Here is a 6,021-nt window from a genome sequence, read left to right on the forward strand (position 1 = left end):
AATTTAAGTTTGCTGCTTCCCTCTGTCTGCCTTTCCCGGGCATGTGTGTCTTTCTTAGTCTTCTTGAGCTCCAGTCTCTATTAAAAAAAAACACACATACTTCATTATACTTTCAATTGTTCTGCTCCACGTCTGTTACTGTGGAGTCCTTTAAAGACTGAGAGTGCCTCTAGGGCATTGTCAACTTGTTCTTCATGCCCCATGTGCTTGCTTTTTGAGGAAGCTCATCTTAAATACTTACTACCTTTAGTTTTTAAAGTCTTCAATAGTTCCTTTGCAGTGGAGGCAAAAATGTCCCTGTAGTGAACTATTTTGAGTCTGTGAAAACAAAACAAGTGCTTTCTCTTATAATTTAAAACATTTCCTTTTGGGAAATGTGTTTAGATCCTTTTATTCCAAAACTGTGCCTTTTCCGTCTTCCTGTCTTGTCCTCCCTCCCTCCCTCCCTCCCTTTTTTTCCCTTCCCTTCCCTTCCCTTCCCTTCCCTTCCCTTCTCTTCTCTTTCCTTCCTTCCTTTTTCTCTTCCAGTTTTATCAAATCAAATCAACAACCACAAATCTTCTCAGCCTAAAGGTTTATAGCATGATTTTACAATTTCTAGAATGTTCTGTATCCCTCTCTTTCTCATATGCATCATTTTAGTGGAGGAGGAAGTATCTGGGGAGAAGTTGGGAGGTGGGCTTTGTAGTTCTTGTCAAATCCCATAGCAACCTAAGTATTTTACATGGGTAATTGTTCAGTCGGTGGATTATCTGCAGCTGGTTTAAAATTACAGCTTAAAGATGAAACTATGCCAACCAGTATGTGTCAAGGGTGAAGAGTGCCTTTCCCTGCTCTCCCTGAGCACACACCCAAATCTGCATTTGACTCTCAAGCAGAAATTGATAATTTTAATAATATACACTGTATCAGTGAGAGTATAATTTTAATGATATATACTGTATCAGTGAGAGTATAGTCAAGAGACACGTACCAGGAATTTAATACAAGAAACTAGTTACGAGGTGTTGGAAGAGCTAAAAGTGTGACAGTGAAGCAAAGGACCAAGACTAGCGCACCTGTTTCTAAGTCTGCAGGCACTAAGGGAAGATATGGTCTTATCAGAGCCAGGAGTCAGGGCTGCTGGAAGCATAGCAGAAGCTGCGTGGTGGGAGCAGGTACCACAAAGGGATGGTCTGGAACCGTGGAGAAGACTCGGCCAGTTCTGGGGATGTCACCTTGAAGCAGAAAGAGGGAGAAAGGGAGGGAGAGGGCCTAGCTTGTCTCCCTTCTTTCCTGTCTCCTGCCTGACTTTCCCATTGGTTCCCATTAAGCAAATCTAACTGGAAGTCACTGGCCAGGGAGCCTGGGAAATGTAGTTGGAACCAGGCTTCTGCCACACTCAACAGAGCAGAGGAAGGAGCCCAGAGGCCAAGGACTGGTTCATATGCCAGGAGAATAAATCTCTTACAGAAGAGCTTGTTAATATTGCAGAGCCAGAGGAAAACAGTGAAGTGAAACACTAATCCCTTTTCTCTCCTCCCCCCGCCCCAACCCCACTCCACCTCTTTTGCTGAAAGTTGAGAGTGACTCTGCTGGCAGTTGAATATCTTGCCGGGGTGAGATGTTCTAGTTTCAGGTACCCCGTTAAGAAGGATATTAACAGTAGGACCATACAGTCTCTTTTCTGCAATCCCAAAATCTAAAAGGCTCTGAAAACTCAGTTTAAAAAGGTGGGAAATCCTGACCTGACCTGAGGCTACTTATAATCTTTATTGATTTCTCTGAATATGAATAGTCATACATATGGCTTGAGAAGCATTAATGAATTTTGAGAAGCATGAATGATAGCAGGGTGCCACCTCAAACCCTGGGAAGGGATACTATAAATGAAAGTTAAGTGTATGTCATAGGACATGCTGCCTTTCTAAAATGCAAAGCAAAATCTGTGTTCTTAACACATGAGACCAGGATATTTGAATAAGTGATTGTGAACCTCTGTTCTAACAGGACAGAGGGAGAGCAGATGGAAACGTGGCCCTATAAACATGGAGTTCTAAGGCAACGCTTATATGGTAAATACCATAGCCTCTTTGCAGTCACGAAATGCCAGGCTGGATTGGCCCCTGTTGCCTGGCAGGAGAGGCCCCTCATTCTGTGGATCAGGAGACTTTGATTGGGTCGGAGGCCTGGCACACATTTCACAGGGGCACCGAGGGGTTCATAGAGGAGCTGGAACCAATTATTTCTCCTTTGCAATAGATGACATTTTAGGTTTGATTCTTTAGTTATGTTGAAACATTTAAACACTCCTCATTTATATGGAATAAAGGAAGCCAGCAGGTGAATATATAGGTAAATGTACACTAGCTGCAGCAGTCTTATATTTGTGTAGCATTTTGTGCATGTACGTATAGATATTCCGATATTTTCTCCTTTGATCTTCAGAACAGTCCTGTCAGACAGACAAGATGGGCATTACTGTTCCCATTTTACAGATGGTCAAACCAAGCTTGGCCAATAATTAGCTATGTGGCCATGGGCAGGACCCTTAACTCTAGGAGCCTCAGGTAGAAAAATGAATTCTAATGGGGTTGTTTTGTAAATCTAAGGAAGTAACACCTGCAACACAGTTAAAACTGTGCCCAGTGCACATTGACATGGCACAAATCCTTTCTTCCTCACCTGCCGCCCCCTTCCTCAACCTTCACACAAGTACACTAGATTGCACAGGCACAAAGCTACTTTCCTTGAAATAAAGAGAAGTCAAGAGTTGAATAATGACAGACCTCGCTTTTTGTGTCATTTTTTTTTTCAGCTTTGAGAGGATGATCTTGAACTAATGCCACCGTGTGCTAATTTTCTCTTTCTTCCTTCTGAAGTTGGGTTATGGTTTACTGTGACCTTGGTGGCCCCTATTGTCTTCACAGGTCATGATACAATTTGATATTTTGTTTACTCCAAATCTGACTGGACAGGAAACAGCTACCACCATAGACACAGTTTGCTGCAAAAAGCAACTTTATTTCTTCTCAGCACTTGGGATTGGTTTATCATAATTCACTTTAGATGTGAATAATAAAATATTTTCTTTTTCTGAATGTTTTGCAAGATTAATAAAACTGCATTCTTAGGGAAAGTTTATTAATCCATAACTTATAGAAAACTCCAGAGGAAGAAGATATGAGATATGTTCTGTAGGTGAAGATATCAGGCATGCCACCACTAGAATTGAATTATGCATAAATTATTCAGCTAGCTACCTCCTAGGTGCACTACAGATTGCCGACATGATGGCGACTTTGTGGTGGACATGATCTAAACCAGCAGTTGTTTGATTTTATTTTTAAATTGCGAGGGTGTGAAAGAGTAGGCGGCCACATGTAGAATTATCGTGGTGGTCAGGATGCTGAGCCTCTCCATCCCCTTGGCTGCACTTCAGCTACGTGATACACAGAGGCAGGCATGAGGCCCCTGGCTCCTTGTCATAAAGCCGCGTGCACTGGGTTTCTGCTATCTGTCACATGGAGACGGTGCTGGTGGCAATGATGATAGTGATGATGAGGATGATGGTGATAATGATGAGGAGGATAATGGTACTTCCGTGTCCATTACAAGGACTGATTTATGGGAGAGGACTTTGTGCTCTATCACTTTATCCATTCACTCAGTATTTATTGAGCCCCTGCAGGATACTGACACAATGGTGGGCTTCATGGATATAGCCATAAAAAAGACACAGGCTCTCTCCTTAAGATCTAGGATTGTCTGAGAAGCACAAATAAACAGATAGAAATGTGATGGCTCAGTATGACCAAAAAAATATTAGCTGAGGTAAAAAATAAGACAGAAGGATGAATTTTGCTAAGTGTGGGAAAGGCCAGCATCTAAGTTGAATTTTTCGAAGGTGAAATAGAATTTGCTGGTGAATCTTTTGTGCAATAAATATGTTCTGGGTACTGTGCTGGGCTCACAGGGTGAGCGTGACAGGAGCTATAGTTGATCATATACTGTGTACAGTCTACTGCGTAAGACACAAAATCAAGGCATGAGAGAGGCACGTCAGGGGACCACAATAGATGGGCACTTCAGTGTATGGGGAACCCTAAGTAAGTTGCTATAAATGGATCACTAAGTGGTGGGGTAGTAGGAGCCAGGGAAAGTGAGGCCGAGGAGGTATGCAGGGCCAGTTCATGGAGCACCTTGTCACCAAATGTTAGTCCTGAGATCATGGTTGGGTGAAATAGCCTTTTCTTTGTGTCACTTTTGCAATTCCTTCAACTCTGTCTTGGGGTCAAAGAGCAGTCTAAGGAGAAATATGGTTTTAATTATTTAGGTGAAATGAGAATGAGTGTGTGTCAGGTGTGGTATATTTTAATGGTTTTTCATGTGTCTTCTATTATAAGAACTGCAAGCTCAGGTGCCTACAAGGGCCATGCAGTTGACATTGGTGAGTGGAACAGTCTGGGGGACTGGTTGGGGAGTACTGAGTAAACCACTACTCAGCTCTGACCAATGGTTGCAATAAGGGACTGCTAGACTAAAGTAGCCAGGTCTTAAGTTTTTTCAAAAAAAAGCTAGATCTACGGCCATACTACCTTGAACACTCCTGATCCCATCTGATCTTGGAAGCTAAGCAGGGTCGGGCCTGGTTAGTACTCGAATGGGGGACCACCTAGGAAGACCAGGTGCTGTAGGCGTGAAAAAAAATAAAAACCTAGAAATCTTATTATTTTGTTTAATGTGAAAGTCCTCTGTTTAAAAATGTGGCATTAAATCAGTTAAAACAGACAAAAAACATTTGTAGGCCAAAGAAAATTGGCCGGTGGGCTGTTTTTACCTCATGAACCACTCATTGGTGAATCCTGGCCTATTCTTTATAATTAGTACATTATGACTACATAAATCTCCTTCAAGTGGAAGTTTAGTTAATATATTAAGGAGTAAATTGGGCCATTTTTGGTAAAGGAAAATTTCCACAAGACAGTAGAATGGTAGAAATTGGTCCTCATTAATGTCTGTGTGTTTCCTCAATTACTTTGTTGTTCTTGATCAAATGCTTCTGATGAGGGGTAAAAATACAGTAAAACAAGTGTCCATGGCAGTTCTGGTGTGTTCTTAGCAGTTTGCTGGGCGGCACCAAGGTTTGTATCTAAGTCGACAGCCGCCTTAATAAAGCTTGTTATGTACTGCGACCAAGGCGAATCTCTGTAGTGAATCAAATGAGTAGTTTTAGGGTCTGTAGATGACAGTGTTCTGTGGCTTCCTCGTTTAGGGTTGAGACTCCCAGCCACTAAAATATGCACATTTCAAACCAGAGTAAAAACATGAGCAACTTAGTAGTTATCGTGGAATTGAGTGAATGTCATAAATATTTATTTATCTTTTTCATAGCTAGCATAAAAATGTTAGGATATAAAAAAGTTGTTCACTATAAAGACAACAGAAAATTCATTGGCTCTACATCTCCTGAATGTGTGTGTCTCTTTGGGTTTTCATTAGCGTCTAGCAATATACTTCGAGAAATTAAATTTGAACAGAAGCTTCAGCAGAGTGTGCAAGCCCCTAGTGTTCATAATAACCCTTTTCAGCAAGGATCCGTTGCATATGGCAGTTGTCTTTTTAAACCATACAGTGGTTATAGTTAAATTTAATGAATTTTTCTTTTAGAATTATTTTCTTAAGAAATAATCTTTTGTTTGTTGAATTTGGAAAATAAAAGTATAAAAGAAAAAAGTCACTTATAATATTTCTGCTCAGGGGCAATCACTGTTAATGTTTAGAGTTGCAGAGATAAAGAGGTTAGCGTTCGAAGTCAGACCAATATGGGCTTCACTTTAGGCTCCTCCATTTATTTAACCTTGGCAAGTCTTATTTTTTTCATCTGTGAAGTCAAAATAAAGATATTATCTATTTTATTTTATATTTTGATTTTTAAATCAGATCACACATATTAAGCAGTTAGCACATGGCACAAAGGAAACATTTAAAAAATTAGCCGTTATTATTTTTTTATTCCTTTTGCTATAAACATTTTATTCG

The 6,021-nt window shown here is 40.6% G+C and overlaps 1 non-coding gene across 1 annotated transcript; it reads left to right on the forward strand.

Annotated features, from left to right (window-relative positions):
• Positions 1–4,560: 4,560 nt before the first annotated feature.
• On the forward strand, positions 4,561–4,679 carry LOC111730288. Its single transcript, XR_002776624.1, has one exon. It is a non-coding gene; the product is annotated as a 5S ribosomal RNA (ribosomal RNA).
• The last annotated feature ends 1,342 nt before the right edge of the window (positions 4,680–6,021 follow it).

This window comes from Pteropus vampyrus, unplaced genomic scaffold (assembly GCF_000151845.1).
Source record: "Pteropus vampyrus isolate Shadow unplaced genomic scaffold, Pvam_2.0 Scaffold305, whole genome shotgun sequence".
In the NCBI taxonomy this organism is placed as follows: domain Eukaryota; kingdom Metazoa; phylum Chordata; class Mammalia; order Chiroptera; family Pteropodidae; genus Pteropus; species Pteropus vampyrus.